The sequence below is a fragment of the Lissotriton helveticus genome, chromosome 1_2, assembly GCF_964261635.1.
Source record: "Lissotriton helveticus chromosome 1_2, aLisHel1.1, whole genome shotgun sequence".
Taxonomy (NCBI): domain Eukaryota; kingdom Metazoa; phylum Chordata; class Amphibia; order Caudata; family Salamandridae; genus Lissotriton; species Lissotriton helveticus.
The window spans coordinates 250,394,169-250,413,166 of NC_136058.1; the positions used below are offsets into that span (position 1 = coordinate 250,394,169).

Genomic DNA, 18,998 nt, shown 5'->3' on the forward strand with positions numbered 1-18,998 from the left:
CTTACCTTCTGCCTTCTGCTTACTGCTGTGACCTCTTGGTTTCTTCCTATTGTGCTACACTCCTGTAGCCCAGCTGACTTCTCCCCCGCACCTGTGGGGTTATGGTGTTGAAGGTTGATGTGTGGCTACTCTCATCTGCTTTGGCAGGATTTTTCCCAGGAGAAAGAATGAAGGGATGCCGGGTGGCTGGCTGTCTGGCTGGGCTATTACTGGCTGGCTGTTGCTGGTGACGACGACGGCAGGGGAACAAAGGGGCAGAGGAGCAGGGGTTTCCCCTGGCTGCCCCCTGCTCAACTCTGCACGCTGCCCCCCGCCTGGCTCCTAGACAGCGATGCCACAAGGTGCAGCCTTCCAATCTTCCAGCCGCAACCGTCAGTCCTGATAGGCCGGCAGACCACACCACACCTCCCGTGCTCCCTGCCCTGCACGGCTCTGCTGCTCCGCTGCTCCGAGCCGAGCCCGGTCCTTCGTTCAAAAAACTATTCGTTTCGGAGCTGCGCCTTTCTGTACCCTCGGTGTGCCCCTCGATACCGCCGTGGAGACGTGACAGCCGCAACCTTCGGCGGGCGGCAAGTGGGCAGCAGGTTACTGATGTACGGTGTGCTCCGTGCTCCTTGCGGGGGCCTACCAGGTCAGGTCAGCGGCTTGGCTACTCTGCTCGTAAACTCTGCTCAGATCGTGAACTCTGCTGTCTGCTGCTCAGGTCTGTGCACCAAGAATCGTGTGTCACGAAAGCATATCAGTCCAGCAGGGGGAATTGGGAGCATACAAAGTCAGCAGATCCCAAGCCTCAATATGTGTTACAGCACTCACCCGCAGTCAAAATGTCACCCAAAAAAAAAAAAGAAAGAAAAAGATCCCGCGGCTCCTGCCTGCCACAGGGTGACTCACGGCGGCTCCCCCCGCGACCGGGCCTCTCCCGAATTTTGTTCGCGGATAGAATGCCTTTTGTTTGAAGCGGCTGTGCACCGTGACGCTCAGACCTGGTGCCGCTGCTATAAGGACCTCGATGCCCTTCCTTCCCTCCCTGCCCTGCCCGACCCTACTCCACGGGTAGCAGGGAGCAGGAGAGAGGAGAGCAGGAGACGGGGGAAAGACACCAACCAGGAGGACGCCTCTCCCGAGCTGCAGAGGGGGAGAAGCGAGGCGGTTGAAAGCTGGTCAAGAGCCTCCCAGCGCGTCCTCTTGCTCGCTCGCGTCAGACCGCAACACAGCACTCTGGAATCTACTGCTTCAGATAAGATGGGATTTGGAGTCACCATTGTGTATAGTTGTTTTGTGTAACATGGTGCTAAGTCCACCCTGGTGTTAGCGTTCAGAGCATTCTGTTCAAAGAAACCCAAGGTGGGGTTGCTCTGTGTGTGCGTGTTGGTAAAAGGTAAATAGTGTGAGTCAGTTGTTAGGTCAGTCGATAACTTTCCCCCGTGTGGTAAGCGGAGTTAGCATATAATTTGGATACTTTTGATTTGGGTTTTCCCTGTTCCACATAAATTAGAGCTCAACTTCTTTATTTCAGATAATAAAGGTTTGGGCATTTCGGAGGGATCATACTAAATAAAAAATGACGATGGGTGCTATAATAATTTTGATCTGTTGGACCTTCTCCACAAGGAGAGGCTGAGACATGATCACTTCTCTAAGGTCTATTTTCTTAGTATCCAATAAAGGAGAAAGGTTGTCCTGAACCATATTTCCTGGCACTTAGCTGATGTACTCTCCCTGATATTTCAATTTACCGGATAACTATCAGAGTGGAAGGGCTCCCAAAGTTTGGACTAATTGACCCTGTGTCTGGAGAACATTGCAAATAAATATTTTTATTTCACCAGTGCTAATGGTGAATTTAGGGAATTAGAGATAGTCAAAAAGATATTCTATGCAGAGTAAAACTCTCTGAGTTCCTCGGTGTTTGTTAATATTTCTTTAATTTGTCTATTGCGCTGTGTAGAGATTGCGAGGCATTTTAAAGCCAAGAGGATAACAGGGGGATAGATGGCAGCACTGTCTGTTTCCCTGGTGGGTTTGAAAAAAGGGTGCAGTATATCCACTGCAGGTGACCCAAGCCATTGAGTTATGATACATCTCTTTAGTCAAGGTAAGGAAATACTCCCCAATACTCCTGTGTTTTATTGTTCTAAAAATATAGCCATAGCTACATTCCACTCTATTAAATGCTTTTTCAGTATCAAGGGAAAAGAGGATTTTGTTATTTAGGACTGCCCTGACTGTGATGTGCAAGAGGATATGGAGGGAATTAGATGAAGAGCTGCCTGGTACAAAACCTACATATAGTGAATCAAAAAGGGTATAATTGATTTCAGATGGTTCTCCAGGACGCTAACTAGAATTTTGAAATCTGCATTAATAAGCGAGATGAGCCTTTAACTTGAAGATTCAGGGTGTCTTTACCAGGTTTAGGGATGACAGATATCTTGGCCCTAACTAATTTCTCCCGTAAATGACTCTTCCCTAAAGCCTAGTTGAAGACTGATGTTAATAGCAGAACAATTAAAGGTTTAGTGATCTTATAATATTCTATAAGGAAACGTTTCCCCAGCTGCCTTGTTGGTGTCCAAAATGGCAACTGCCTCTGAAATTTCCTCTTCTGATATTTCTCCATATATCTCTTTGGCTTGTTCATTAGGCAATCGTGTTATCTGCAATACTCTAGAAAAAGCTCTGTAGTTAGGGTGGCTATCCAGGGTGTAGAGGAATTAGTAGTTGTATCTGGTGTTAACTGTGCATGGGCTCCAATAAAGAGCAACTATGTTGTCACATATATTCATTGCTAACCACATTTTTGCATCAAGAAAGAGAAGAATACACAGGGATTTTTTTGGGGGGGGATTTCATAAAGCACGAACTAGACCCAAAGGTATCAGAGCGCTTTACATGAACTCTAGTTGCATTACAGACGGACACATACATTTTTGTTAGGCACTGGGAGATTAAGTAATTTGCCTAGAATCACAGGATGTTGAGTGTCCCTGTCGAGACTCGAATTTGGTTCCCCAGCTCTGAGGTCGCCCGCTCTAGCCATCAGGCCACATCCTCTCCCTCATCCATGTTTCATACACTATCGGGTGTGTGATACACCGTGTGGTAATTTACTGAACTTTCATCAGATTTTGAAGTTTTACGGTGCCTGAATAAAAGCATTTCTTTGGGTGGTTATTTCAAATTACATGCACAAGGTACGTGTGGACTGCCTGTTAGGCTATACTTTGGGAATTTCGATGGTTTGGCTACTGAAGAGTTAATCAGCACCATAGCTCTGGGCGTAAGCATCCACATTTTACGGTTGGTGGTGCACTGCAGACATAGTGGCAAAGAGCTTGTCAGGTTAAATATTATTTATGTTTTACTTCACGCCTATGTAATCTTTCACTCGAATACTAATATTTTTCATTGTGTTACTTTCTTTTTATCAATATGAATAACACATGTGGGAATCCTCCTCCTCCAATTTTTAGTGGTCCCAATCAGCCTAGCATAAAATAGGAAAAATGGTTGAGACACCGTAAGAAATTCATGATGGCTATTAATGGAAATTCATTTGAGCCAGAAAGGAAGAAAGTGTTGCTTTTAAATTTAATGGGTACAGATGCGGAAGATATTTTTGAGTACTTACCTTCAGTGACACCACTACATGAAGTAGAAGCAGGGTTTATAATAATTTTTCCGAAGCATTAGACAGACTTAAAAAGAGATTCACCGAAGAGCCACACTTAGGGCCTGCTTATGATGTCGGTCGAAAAGCATTCCAACCGGCTCCTTGTTGGAATCATTTCCGACGGACTCGACTTCGGGGAGTCTGAGTGACCGATTACAATGTTTCCGAACACCGTTTGGTCATACTCACATTGACTTCTATGGGAGGCTGGGTTCCGATGGAAAACACAGGGTCCCATTGAAGAAAGGGGTGATTGCAGAAAACCTTGCACCCTATGGCGGGCATGGTTGGAAAGAGGGGTGCCACGGGCCACAACCAGAGGCCTCCGGGTGAAGAGGGGCCTACTATGGAGCCCCCAAAGTCAGTTTGTGACAGCCAGCCCATGTCGGACAAACCGAGTCAAAAAGGCTGTCCGAATACAACATCGTAATACGTCAGTCGGAACCGTGGTCCATAGAGCTGTACGATTTGTTTCCAACCAACTCCGAGTCTCCGAATGCCAGTCGCAACCAAGTTGGACAGACCGAACGGTTACCTACTATCTTCATAGGTTGATCAGAAATGTTCCGAACTTTTCAACCAACATCATAAAGAGGTCCATAGTGTTGGAGAGGTTTCCTTTTCACATTCACCATCAACTGTTGACTGAGTAAGTTGGTTCATATGTATCGGTATTGAAAATTCTTCCTGCTGATTATGCGTTTGGTGCACAAGTCAATACATATATTAGGAATCAATTAATTTCATGTTGCTCCAACCAGGAAACTCAAGAGCAACTCTTACGCCAGCGTAATCTCACATTTTAAGAGTTTAGAATGGTCCATCAACTCATTTAAAACTACCTATGTTGATAGTGCTTCTTTGGGGGAGGCTGCATTGACGATAAAGAACTCATACAAGTCTATGAGATCTGAAGAAAGATTTGAACGAACACACACACCTACTGTAAACAAAACGTTGTAGTGCAACTGCTCTGGGTCAAAAAAGCACTTATCTCAATTTAAAGTATGTTCTGCTAAGGGAAAATCATGTTTTAAGTGTTGAAAGTGTACCCAAGAAAGTGTCTGGTGTGCAGGAGAATATCATAGATGAGGCTACATCCATGGAAAATGTGGTGCTGTGTGTAAGATAACATTTTATAAGTGAAGGGGTTAATTCTGAAACAGCTAAGAATGTTCAGATAGTTTGCAACACTAAAGAGATTGATGATGAAGCTGATATTGAACCATATGTACCACCACCACCTATGTGTGAAATCAACATTGATTGGAGAGCATTAGAAGTCATGGCTGACTCAGGTTCCCCATGTATGTTATGTTATGTTAGGTAAATTTATTAGGCGCACAGATGCTCCAGCAAAGGAGCGTCCTGGCGCCCGTCAGGTAGCAACACAACATAACCAGATAAAAAAGGAACAAGACTAGGGAAACAGGAAGGTTTTTACAGCCCGCCGAAAGGAGAACAGATCCTCAAGTGCACGGATCTCAAAAGGGAGGGAATTCCATAAAGCAGCTGCTCGCACTTGGAAGGAGCGGCCCCCGGCGCGGTAGCGTTTAAACCGGGGGACCACGGCAAGCTGTAGGTCAGAGGATCTTAGGGCATGGCCAGGAATATAGCGGGATAGGAGGTTTGCAAGGATAAAGGCAGGGGATCCCTTAATGATTTTAAAAGCAACGCAGAGAGCCTTGAACTGAATTCTGCGGGCAATCGGTAGCCAGTGCAGCCTGCACAAGGTGTTAGAGGTGGCGCAGAATCTGGGCAGGCCCACGACGGCTCTTGCTTCTGCGTTCTGGACCCGCTGCAGGCGAGTGAGTTCCGCCTGATTTAAGCCCACTAACAAGGCATTAGCATAGTCAAGGCGTGACATCACGGTGGCCTGGATGACAAGTTGCCTGGTTTTCGCATCAAAGAATTTTAATACGGGTCGAAGACCTCGCAAGATGCCAAAACAACAGTTTGTACAATTATTTCTGATACTTTTTGTCACAAGAATTGGCAAGTTATGGTTTAGAACCTACTGACGTTAGAGTTTATGGATATGGGGGAAAAGGAATTAACATGTTGGGTTATTTTGTGTCTGAAATAGGCTTCAAACGTAAGACCATTATTGGCAAGGTGTACATAGTGGTTGCAAGTATTGGCTGGAGACATCAAGGGACGTTTGATACTACTCTTGATCCTAACACCAAAGTACAAGTGTGTATGGCAGAAGAGACGAGAGGTCAAAGTATTGGGCTGGAGACATCAAGGGAAGTTTGACATTACTCTTTATCCTAAAGCCAACGTACAAGTATGCATGGCAGAAGGGATGATGAGAGTTCAAAGTGTAGTGAGTGGACAAAATAATTTGTAAAGTGCCCTTGACAAACATACAAATTTACTTTGCAAGGAACTTGGGAAGGTGAAGTGATTTTCTCACCGTTTTCAACTGAAGAAGAATGCTGAATCCACCAAACATAGAGTGAGACATGTACCGATAACAGTCAGATGTGAATTATCCAAAATTCGTAAAAGCATATGTGAGGAGGAAGTACTTGAACCTGTGAATGCATCAGAATGGGTTTTGATACTGATATTTGTGAAAAATAAAATGGGAAACTCAGGATGGGTTGGATGAGGCAAAATATTTTACAACTATTGACCTTAAAGAGGCTTATCATCAGGTTGAGTTAACAAGTGGTTCTAGACATTTTTCTGCATTTATAGCACCAGATGCGGCATTCCGCGACATTAAGATGCCATTTGGGCTCTGCTGCATCAGTACTCAAGAAGTTGATGTTTTGTCTATTTAGGTATATCGATGGGGCAGTTGCTTTCAGGATGACATTTTGGTGCATTCTGAATCGGCTGATCAACATCTCATAATTTTAGGTAAAATGTTGACCATATTAGAAGAAAAGGAAATGACATTTTTTCTTGACAATTGTAGGTTGTTGCCTAGGACATAGAGTATTTGGGGCACACTATTGCAGAAACAGTCATTTCTCCCAAGAAATATTTATTAGAGTCAATTCAAAGCATGCAAAAGCCTGGGATTGTGGACCAAATCAGGACATTTTTGGGTTTGTGCAAATATTACACTAGACTTGGACAAGGATTTGCTATCCGTGTGCTCCCTTTGTGGTCCTTACTTAGAAATGGTTATATTTGAGTGGCCTGAAGAGCATACATCTGCTTTCAATATTTTAAAAGAGGCAATCATTGGATATAAACTGTTGATGTTGTTTGCCCAAAATGCTGTGAATGTGGTCACAGTGGATGCCTGTGTTACTGGTTAAGGTGCTGTTTAAAGTCAAATCAAAGAGGGTATAGAACGAACCATTGCTTTTGCCTCTAGACCATTGTCAGTTGCTGAGTCCAGCTATTCCACCATAGACCGGGAAGCATTAGGGTATACTTTGTCGGTAGAACACTTTAAGATGTGTTTGTGGGATAAACCTTTCCTTTTGAAGACTGATCATAAACTGTTGATTTCTTTGCTATCAAAACATGGTATGGGTAAAGCTTCATCCAGATTAGTGAGTACAATTGTACAGTGATGTATATACTGGTAGTACAAAATGTGAGAGCAGACTGTTTGTCTAGGCTATCAGGTGAAGTTCAGTTTTCCAATGGTTTACATTCTCAGGAAGAGTGTGTGGTGGCAACTTTGGAGGATGTGGTACTTTCAGCAGGGCACGTTTCATTGAAAAAAGAATGGTTGAATGCTGTTTCAACTGATAAATGTTTGAAAGAACTCAAAGAGGTTTGAAGGGATGGCTATTGGAAAGGCACTTATCTAAAGAACTTCAAGTGTTTTGGAAGGTCAAGGATGATCTATTTTTGGGAAATTATGTGATTGTGAAGGGTGAATGTTTTGTTCCACCTGTGGGCATTACGAAGAAACTTGGGGCCTGATTTACATCCTGGCGGAAAGGTTACTCCATCTAAACAGTGATCATTTGTATTACCTTACATATACTGCAGACCTCATAACTTGATTTGTATTTATCTTTGCTTCCATTGGTTATTAATTGTTTATGCTTATGTTACATTCCAAATTCACTTTGGTATTCCAGAGCAGTTGTTGGTTTTCACCCTGCATGGATTATCCACTAAAGAGTTACTATTTTGTTACCTATATTGGTCTTCATTGCTTACTTCACCATGGCAGGTTGTCTGGAGAAAGACAAGGAGAGTTTAGTGAAGAAACAGCGTTTAGTGTTTCAAGACACTTCCAAGAGCAGTGTGTTGTCAGTGGAAGAATAATGGAGTACCAGTCTCCCTCATTGGTCTTGATTACAAGTTGGGCAGAGCATTATCCCTAAGTGGAATATTGTTCCACCCAATCATGAATACCCATTTTTATCAGCTGAAAATACCAGCTGGTGAAATGGCTTTAGTCTTGAACAAATAGCAACCTGAGCTCAGTCCTGGCTTTGCACCACTTCCTTCCATGGCAGGAAGGGAGCTTGCAATGCTCCCCTGTCATGAGACTTCTTACTCTTCTAACACCCCTTCCTCTTCCCTGCATCACATCATTCCACCCGATAGTTCTGTGTCCATACAGCTATTGCCCATTCTGATGAGTTTAAAACATAACTGCATGTTAACACGTTGTACCAGTAATTATGAGTGAAGATTTTGCACCCAAATGGTGCCTTACAGCTCCGTATCTTTGTGTTTGGAACTGTACTACTACCATGTTTAACATCCGTAATGAAAAGATCAAAAGTGCACCATTTGAACAATGCTAGGACGTATGATACCTCAACAAAGTAATCTACCTGGCAAAAGATACACCATAGGGAGTTCTTTATTCCTAAATGTGAGAGTATGGTTTACAATTCAGTTTATAAAAACATTTGTAATATAAGACATTGGCTTGTTCATACTGTACACATTTGTATTCTGTTCCCCTTCAGGTTTACTTAAGTTCTGCACCACTTAGGATTGGATACTACGACACAGATGGCTATAACATGCCGGCTCCATGTATAAGACGAGCAGTCCAGGAAACCAAAACCCTCCTTGAGAAGGCCGGCCATACGGTTAGTGCATGCTGACTAATACCGCAGCACAGTGCATTGCTGAAATAACTCATGTGCAACCTGGCAGAACTCTGCCCGACCATGTTGAAGTGTCAGCAATTAGGGCTGGGGGTGTAGGGCAAAATTAAAACAGTTTTTTATTTTTATTTAGAAGACTGTAATGATAGCCATGCAGTTACCGGTTAATTATCAACAGCAAATTTTAAGGAAAGGGTCCTGAAATTAGTAGTCATGAAACTAAACAGAAAAACAATGAAACATTTCTGGAAATTAAGTATATATGAAGCCAATCATTTTAATCTCCACCAAACATAGTTTATCTGTCATTAATGTTTTATAACTCTCTCTCGGGAAGCCAACCTAGTGCTTTGGGTGCAGGCAGCGGGGTGGAGAGTACCTCCTCGTCTGCGATTACATATTTTAATGCCCCTTTGTCTTAGATTGTGCTTTGATTTAAATCAGCCACCTTTAAAAACCAACAATTTTTTTTTTCAACCTATTGTAAAATCTTTAAAAAAGCATGCTGTAAGAAATTGTGTTACTGGTTGCAGGGGGTGAAACTCGTCTCAAGCAGCAACCACATTTCCTCTCCGGGTGAAGTCACAGACAACGCTAACTTAACCTGTGCTCATCCCTTGGGTAGCTTGGCACAGAGATGTCAGGCTGAACTCAGTGGCAATGTGTAAAGTTTTTGTGTAACACTTCAAACAGTAACACAGTAAACACATACCACAAAAGGATTCCACACCTGTGAAAAAGAGAGTAATTTTTAATACAAAAAACAACAAAAATGTAGTCAGTGAGACCGGAGAAATGCAGGTTTTGATATTTCAGTGAAAATAGTGTAAAAAATCACAAAGTGCCAGCTGTAGACATCTGGTCACGCCTGACTGGGACAAAGCCACAAGTTCAGACTGACTGCGATGGAGCATGGCCAGTTAGGATGCTTGTTTCCGGTCCAGGGAAGACATGGCTTGGCAGTTCGGGCTGGACTGTTCCCATGAGGCACAGGGTCAGACTGATTTGCATATGGCCATGTCTAAACTAGGGTGGTGGAGTGAGATAAAGAATGGTGATGGATTAAACCCAGATCAGTTGACTGGGGGTAAGTGTTTTATTTGCTCAAACGCTCTGTCCATCATCCCCTTTGGTATCGCATGGCCAGTTAGGCCCACTGAATAAAGTAGCTTAAATCCTAGATTGTGGAGTGTTGCGAGGATCCATTTCTGAGATGTGTAATGGAGCTGTAGCGATGTGTAGGGTCCATGGTGCAGGAGGCTGCAATGCGAGGTCCTGTGTCACTGTCGAGGATTCCGTCATTGAGGATGTGTAGCACAGTCGGTGTGATGCGTTGTTTCCGCAGAGCTGTGAGGCAGTGATACTGTGTCTGGCACAATTTTCCAGGCTGCCGTCGATGAGAGATGTGAGGGGCCTCCTTTGAGGATATCTTGCAAAGCAGAAGATCCGAAGAGGCAGTCGAGGCAATGCAGATTTTTGGGATGGGTTCAATCCACGCAACAGCAGCAATTTGTCGGTTCTGCTCTGGGTTATCTCGTGCTGCAGAGGAGATGGGTCCATTTTGCTGCATCCATAGAGGCTCGCGGAGCACTTTAGGCCCACTTCCAAGGGTCCAGGACTGGGGTGGCACCACTTAGCAGGGTAGATTCACATATGGCAGTGTCAAGGTGCTGGGGTCGAGGTTGTGGAAGCCGTGTGTCCCTCAGGTTCAAGTCAGGAGGACAGCCAACTAACCCCCAACAGCAGGGAAACAGTCCAGAAGAGCAGCAGTCGTCAGAGTGACAGTCCTTTCTGCAGCACAGCAGTCCTTTCTGGCAGAGTATACACGGATCCAGAACTGTACTGAAGAGGTGGTGTCTGAGGTCAACGATGTGTACCTGATGCCCTTCCTCTGGTTGGTGGGTAGAAACTTCTAGAAATTTCCCTTTGAAATCCCCAGCCATTTTGCCTTTCCTGCCCTGATTCCAGACTAACTACAGGGGTATGCAACCCTTTGTGTGGAGGCATGGCACAGCCTATTCAACTGGAAGTGGAGCTGGGCCCAGCTCCGCCCTTCCATGATCCCAGTAATGGTCCATCCAAACACTAAAAGGCAATTTGTTGAATATTTTTTCTAATACAGAGCCAGATTACACCCTCTTGAATCTTATGCTTTTTGTTCCCCTTATTGTCTGAGAGTTAAATGTTAAATGTCGTATACTTGTAAAGCGCACAGCTGCCCCAGCAAAGGGGCGTCCCGGCGCTGTATACCGCTGGGGAACCCGTCCTGGCTTTCCCTGTGGGATGGTCCCTACTGGGAATCCCCAAGGTGGAGCCAGGCATCCCCGGCGTTGATGGGGCCGTTGTGGAGATTAGGCAAGCTAATGCCCAGAGTTGCCGAGTGGGACCCCAGGATAGAGTAGGCACCGAGGCAAGAATTGTCAAGTCCGCTGACCCTGGTCCAGGACCCTGCCGCGTCGGGAATTGAACCCTGGTCCCGGGCCGACTTCTGCTCCCGGCTCTGCCACCTCTAACCATGCAAAGAGAAAAAATCCGTACAAACTTGGCTATTTTTTTTTTACTAAGATATGTATATCTCTTTGTAATTTGATTAAGCAAGTCTGCATACATCCATGAAACTATAACTGTTTTGATCCAAGTTCACCACCTCTTTCATTTGAGTACCTCTATTTTCCTAACAATTTCTAGAGACACACATACTAAAACAGAAAGTAAAGTACAATCAGCCAAATAGTTATAATGTTTTAGGGAAGATATATGTTGTAAGGGGTTGTTTAACAGATTTTCTAAAACACAAGAAATCCAGGTGCACAAAAATCTCAAAACTCCAGTGGTGCAAGCAAAAAACTTCCTACCTCAAATTTCAGAGAAATATAATGACTGGTAAGTTACACAAACCTGTGCTAGGTATTCATCCATATGTCACAGACTTACACCAGTTCGTAACATTTCCTTATTTACTATCTAACTTATGCATTTAATTCACTGGCATTGAACAGTTGTAAGTCCGAAAATCTCATTGTATATCAGGCCTACCATTTATCAGTTACATACTGTGTTACTATACCTGTGTTTAAAATCCTTCCTTATTGAAAAATATATTTTTTGACAATGACAGTCCACTTGCAATATATCCTGGTACGTTAAACACCTACTATTCCTACCAGCTGTTATACGCAGATCACAAGTGCAAAGTCAGCTCCACTATTTACTCCTCTGAGATCAATAAAATGAGCACCATTAAATCACAAAACTGTATTTTGAAACATTTATAAAAATAAGTTATAATTATTATGGTATGTTTTGTATTCAGCCCATATGGAACCAAACTCATTATATCTCTATCCCAGCAATTCTATTGTGGTAAATAAAATATTACCCTGTCATAATTTCTATAATTAAACAAAGTGTCATGCGTTAAATGAGAGGCAGAGTCCGTGGTATCCGAGTCAAAGGGCTTTATTCCATTAACTCGAGTTAAGGGAGAATCTGTTCCATCACCTCTAAGGTTCAGGAAGGGTCTTCTAAACATTATTTTCTGATTACATATTTATACGTGCAATCTTGTACATAGGAGGAGCGCTCGAGGCAGAGCAAGAGAGAAAAGAAGATAAGAGCATGTGGGCGTGCATGAGGGTGTACACTTGATGAGTCATAGGTGAGTCATAGGTGGGTGGATACATGGAGGGGGGTTGCATGGCAGGCTGGAACTTTGCCCTACTTGTGCGTGCAACTTGATCATGACGTGCAACTGACGTGTGTCTGGGGGGAAAGCTGACATTCAGTCTGGTAGGGAGGCCTTCAGTGTCAGGGCGACCAGTACGTCTGGTATTACCTGATATCTTGAGTCCGGGGATGTATTATCTGAAGCAAAGGTCGCTCATCACTAAGAGCCAGAGGGGGCAGATATTTCCTCGTTCATTGCATGGGGGCCGTGGGCTTTCTACGGATGCAAGCTCTGTAATTTACTTAAACGGAGACAGAAAGGCTAGGCCCTTTCTCTGCAGACGGGTTCTGTTTACCTTCTTCACTGGGCAGGAATGTGATTCTGTACAACAAGCAGATAACTATTTTGCAAAACACTGTCTTGGCACCCCGTGCTGGGTCTCTTTTGGCTGAGCCAGAAGTATGCGAGGTCAGGGATACGTAACTGTAGCTCTCAGAGTGTCTGAGCCATGAAAAACCCTTAATTCAGAGACGGGCTCAGGCTGAGCCACAAAACGGGTTCATCGGGATTTATTTAAAAGTTCACAATGCAATTACATGGGCCTTAAATGCTAACTTAATATTTCTTACATGGGAGACTTGATGACTGGCATCCTAATGCAGGACGTAAATGCAGAGGCCTTGTGATTCAGGCCACTACGGGAAAATGCATGCATGACATGCACATACATTAAACATAGGGTACACGCAGGGGACATATTGGTCATGTAAAATTTCATTTTCCTCATTCCCTCCTTGTCCCCTACTTTACCCTTCTGGACACATCTATATTCATGAGACCGTATAGTTGATCATACAGCATCATTTGTTCATCTTTGATCCTTTGTACACGTGGATGTGGTACACAGGCAGTCGCACACAGGCCGCAAATGGCCGGGCCACACTGCAGACAGAGACAGCAGCCGAATATCATAAGCAGTATCATTCCTAGGAACGACAACACTTTCCATCCCCAAGCCGATATTACACCCCAGAGCCAACTGGACCAAGTCCATGTGCCTGGGTCTTGATGTATATCATGAGCAATCCTGTGGAGTCTTGTTATTGCTGCGTACACAGATGGCGCGTTATTAGGGATGAAAATGCAGCAACTGGAGCCGATCACTCTACAAGCCCCGCCCCTATCTGCCAGGATGACGTCAAGAACAAGGCGGTTCTGAAGAACAACAAGTCTCATGGCAGACTACTCCTGGGTCAAATTCGCCAGAGCAGAGGCAGTCACATTCACTACTGCTTCCAGAGTTCTTGTTAACCTGCGTATCAGTTTACTGTTTTGGACGGGACCTATGAAGAAAAATAATCCTTTGTTGAAATCTGTATATTGCTCCCAAGCTGTTTCAGTCTGATCGATCTCTGAGACATCGGTCTCTCTCCTTTGTCTAACATGCTCTAGTCGTGAATCTCGATGGTAATGGGATGGGGCCAGAAAGACGGGTGGCAGCAGGAACGCTATATAACACGTCCCACCCCAGTCTGAGGGCAGATGTACATAGGCTGTCTGACCGCAAATGAAATAGGTATGGCGTGATGCTTTGAAAGAAGACTGTCCTTTATCGTTAAACTCTACTACAGCTTTACACTCGCTGTGTCCCATATGTACTGAGCCTTTCTTTCTAACACACAAATCACCTTTTACCCGTAGGACTGAAATAAACGGTGGACCTATACTTTGCATGGGCTGAGCGTTCAGCATTATAAAACTAACAGATGCATTTTCTTGCTCGTACTCTTCATTTTCTAGATCTGTTCCCTTCCTTTGGGGAAATCCGTCTTTGTCTGGAAAACATGCTTCATTCATTACTTTATTCAGGTTTCCATATATCCATTCATCTTGGTATACTATGGACTTTCTGTCTGTGAGGTCATTAAGGCAAACCATGCTCCGCACGAACCATTGTGGGAGAACGGTAAAGGGAAGAAGGGCAGAACTCCCTTCGTCTTTTGATAAGGTGGGAATTGGCCACATACCCAGCAATCAGTCGCATTGCTGGTCTGATGAGAACGGTGTAACATTCGAATGAAAGTATTGTTACGCAGGGCAAGTCGATATGACAGTTCATGGGGTGGCAGTTCACTGAATGTATGCTCTACGGTGTTGTTAAGGGAAAAGTGCATATGTGAGGCAAGAGGAGGAAAGAAAACATGTAGTATTAAACTAACACAGATTATAACGATACACAAAAAAAAATAGAATAATCAAAGAAACTATACATCTACTATGTAATAGCTTACAGTATTTCTCTCTCATTTTGCTCTTCTTACTATTGTCGTATGCGATCTTATACATGTCAGAAATCTAGTCTAACCGATTCACCACCTAGTGGACTTAAACAATTAAACTTCGTCTGACTTACTAGATCGTAACTTAGACCTATACTCTTGCTGTGGAGTCTTTTCTAGCAAAGGTGGCGCAAGCGGCGCAAAGTCTTTAATGTCTTTGATCTCTTTAATGTCTTTATTCTTTACCAAAGTTCCAGATTGTCCAAAGTATCGTTTACAGTGATGGGCGTGAATCCACCCTTTTTTTCCTTCGATCTTTATTGCAGTCCTCGTGGTTAGTAACACTAACTTCGGCGTCTTCCAACGCGGCTCAAGGGGGCTTGATCGATCGAAATTCCGGACAAGTACGTAATCTCCTGGTGCTATGGCATGCTCCTTGACCTGGGTGTTGTCAGGGAAGGCGGCAGCAACCTGTGAACGACAAGAGAGTAGTGCAGACATCAAGGAAGCCAGGTAATCTGTCAGCATGTTACTGTCAACATCAGTTATTTTCTTAGGCATACGCGTACCCCACATATTTGGCGGTCTACCGAAAACTACTTCATACGGAGATAGGCCTGTTCTGGAATGAGCTACCATACGCATGTAAAAGAGGGCAACCGGCAAGGCTATCATCCAATCCACGCCTTTTTCTGCACAAATCTTTGCTAGTTTCGTCTTGATTGTCTGATTATGTCTTTTTACAAGGCCTGCTGCTTCAGGGTGTCATACACAATGGAACTTCCAATTATATCCTAACAGAAGAGACACTTGTTTCATTAATTCAGAGGAAAATGGCTGACCATTGTCTGAGTAGGCGACACAGGGCAATCCGTATCTGGGGAAGAATTCGCGCACCAATTGCCTGGCGGTTGTCACAGCAGTATAATCTGGAACTGGATACGCTTCTGTCCATCTAGATAGTGCACACACAACTACCAAGACATACTTGTAACCTCTACATCTGTCCATTTGGATGTAATCCATCTGGAGGACCTCAAAAGGGTGGTCAGGAGGATGAAATCCGCCTTGTTCCACCGGGATGCCTTTACCTGGATTGAACTGGCAACAGATCATACATGTTTGTACTTTCTGTTTCGCTGCTGCACGCAGGTGCTTGTTAAACCAGATATTCTGTAAGCTGTCTATCATTGCCTTCTCTCCCAAGTGTGCTGGACTATGTGTTGTGTTTATAATTACTCGTACCATGGAATCTGGAAGAAACCATGTGCCTTTTCCCTTAGTCATCCAACCTTGGTCAGTCTGGACCCCTCCTTGTTCAGTCCATTTCTTTATTATTTCATCTGTAGTGGCATGTGTCTGTATGTCGAGTACATCTTGAGAAGGATCCCTGACTGTCATACTTTTTGTCAGTAATGGTACCTCTGTCCTTGTCGTGTCTGTTGGTGTCTGGGCTGTAAGTTTAGCAGTTCGGTCTGCCAGGTCATTACCCTGGGAAATGGTGTCTGTAACTTTGGTGTGAGCTTTGCATTTCAGGATAGCTATGGCTGTAGGTAAATGTATTGCTTCCAACAGGGCCTGAATAAGCGGGCCGTGCTGAATTTTGGCCCCATGAGAGGTCAAGAAACCTCTCTCCCTCCACAGTACTCCGAAATCATGAACTACGCCAAAAGCATATTGTGAATCGGTATAAATGTTCACTCTTAAGTGCTTAGCTCTTATGCAGGCTTGTGTCAGAGCGATGAGCTCTGCTGCTTGTGCTGACAGTATGTCTATTCTTTGTGTCTCTATGACTTCAGTAGCAGTGGTCACGGCATATGCTGCTACTAACTCTCCTGCACTTGTTCTCATGCATGATACGTCTTTATAGAGTGTTAGGTCAGGGTCTGGAAGTGCAATATCTGTCAGGTCTTGTCTTGGTTTCGTCACTATATTCATTACTTCCACACAGTCATGTGGTGGTGCATTTACTGTACTTGAGGGCAAAAGTGTAGCAGGGTTCAGAATATTACATCGTCTGATCTCTATGTGTGGTTGAAATAATGTCAGTTCATATCCTGTCAGTCTCGCTACAGTCAAATGTTGTGTCTGTGTCCTGTTTAAGAGAACTTCCACTGCATGCGATACCTGTACTGTCAGGGGGTGTCCCAGCACTATCGAGTCACTTTGTCTTATGGCTAGGGCTGTTGCTGCAACCGATTTCAGGCACGCAGGCAGAGCCTGGGCCACTGGGTCCAGTGTACTAGAAAAATAAGCACAAGGCTTGTGTTTTCCTGCTTGATCTTGTGTGAGGACAGATAACGTTGTTCCATCCTGTTCAGTTACGAAAAGCATAAAAGGTTTACTGTAACTAGGAGTCGCTAGAACTGGCGCTTGACATAATGCTCTTTTTAATTCCTCAAATGCCAAGGTATGTTCTTGTGTCCAAGGGAGGACAGTCGAAGACGCTGCCTCCTGTGTTGTCAATTGTATGAGTGGTTTGGCTAGATAGGCATACTGGGGAATCCATTGCCTACAGTATGAAGTGAGACCAATGAAGGCCCGTACTTCCTTTTGTGTCTTGGGCTGTGAAAGGTTAGAAATGAGCTGTATACGTTCTGGTGTTAGCTGTCTACCCTCCTTGGACAGTAAGTGTACACCACTTGCTGTTCACAGAATTGTAACTTTGAAGGGGACACTTTGTGCCCCTTGTCTGCCAGAAAGTGTAAAACTGTCAGTGATGCATTTTCACAGTCTGGTTCTGATCGTGCTGTAATTAGGATGTCGTCTACGTACTGGAGTAGCGCAGTGTTGGGAGGCATGCTAATACTGTCCAGCTGTCTTTTTAATGCCTGACTGTAAATGCTAGGACTCATTGCAAGAGCGAAACTCCTGCCAATTATTCTGTTTAAACTACGAGGGAAAAACTATTCATTTGCAAGCATGCCTTATCTGAAGTCAATGAAGCTTTCAGTGCTGGCTGTAAGGAAGAGCAACTTGACCCCCTCCTTATATAAACATTTCTCCGCGGCTCATCAAGTTTTTTTCTCTACACTGCCTTCCCCTTCATCGTGATGTCACCCACAGGGCGGTTCCTCCACCCCTTTAAAACTCTGAGAGCTAAGAACAGCTGCCAAGTTACTGAAGAGAGAGCTTGGTCAAATTGCAAGCATTCTTTATCTGCATGCGAAGGAAGCCTGAGTCAGTTTATATCAACAAATGTCCGCGGAAAAGAATTGGAGTATGGCCAATAATAACAAGACAGGCACTGCTCGGCGCTCCAAGAGGGAAAAGCCCTCCCTTCACAAAATATCTTTCCCTGGGAGCCAGGCCACCTCAAGGTCGAAAAACACATTCTCTGTAATTCAAAACATATCTGTCCCCAGGCCAGAGAGCTAACCAACATTCTCTAACTTAACTGAAGCGAATTTAAAACGTGATAAAAAGCATCCTAAAATCAGTAATTAATAAGGACATATTTTATTTCGTAACTTAGACACATGCTAGCATTTTAAAATAATTATATCATAAAATATTGTTACTAGCTGCAAAGGAAAAAAAGAAACAGAACAACATGGCATGGAAACACATCACATTTTACTTTTTGAAAATAACATGTGAACCACCATAATTTTGCATTGCAGAACCAAGATTTTCATAATTAAGTGTGCAAGCTCTTCTATTCTACCTATTAAAAGGGCCAGATTCATCATTTTTCAAAAAGCCATGTTTTCTAATTGAGTGGATTAACTGTCACACGCTATTCTAAAGGGCAGCTTGCATTGGGAAAAATAATAATGTATATTTTGTAGAACACATTTTTATTTAAAAAAAAACACACGGTTGTATTACACTAATTAAAAGCACATTCTATGATGGGTCTGTTTTATATTTTCTTCTCAACCGTGAAAACATTAAAGCACCCTCCGTGCAAACCCTTATCTCAATCCGACTGATTTATTTACAACTTACCGACCTCTGAGTCAAACACATTAAATCAAGTGTTCCAAGGCAAACCCACACAAATACACGCACGCATTTGAAATAGAATGTTAAATGAACACTTCTTTACTCTCCATGCAAGATGTTACCACTCAGTCAGCAAACTGACAAAGCACATAGGCAGACCCAGCAACCAATGAAAAAGTTAAATCAAACCATCAATCAACTAAACACTCACTGACTTTTAGTGTCAGCTCACATAACCATGCATGTTAAACAGCATGTTAAAACAAATACTGCCTTCTCAATACAAGATATTAACCCTTTGGCAGCTGAAGCACAATCATTCCCCAATGACTGCAGTACATTGGAAAGTCATGAACTCATCTCTCCACGTTATCACATAACAC

At 43.7% G+C, this 18,998-nt stretch overlaps 1 pseudogene across 1 annotated transcript in view; it reads left to right on the forward strand.

Annotated features, from left to right (window-relative positions):
- Positions 1-18,998, forward strand: part of LOC144800450 (vitamin D3 hydroxylase-associated protein-like) — a 370,773-nt pseudogene that overhangs the window by 153,079 nt on the left and 198,696 nt on the right. The window contains exon 8 of the transcript XR_013604355.1: positions 8,578-8,703. The product of XR_013604355.1 is annotated as a vitamin D3 hydroxylase-associated protein-like (transcript). The remainder of the gene's footprint in view (positions 1-8,577; positions 8,704-18,998) is intronic.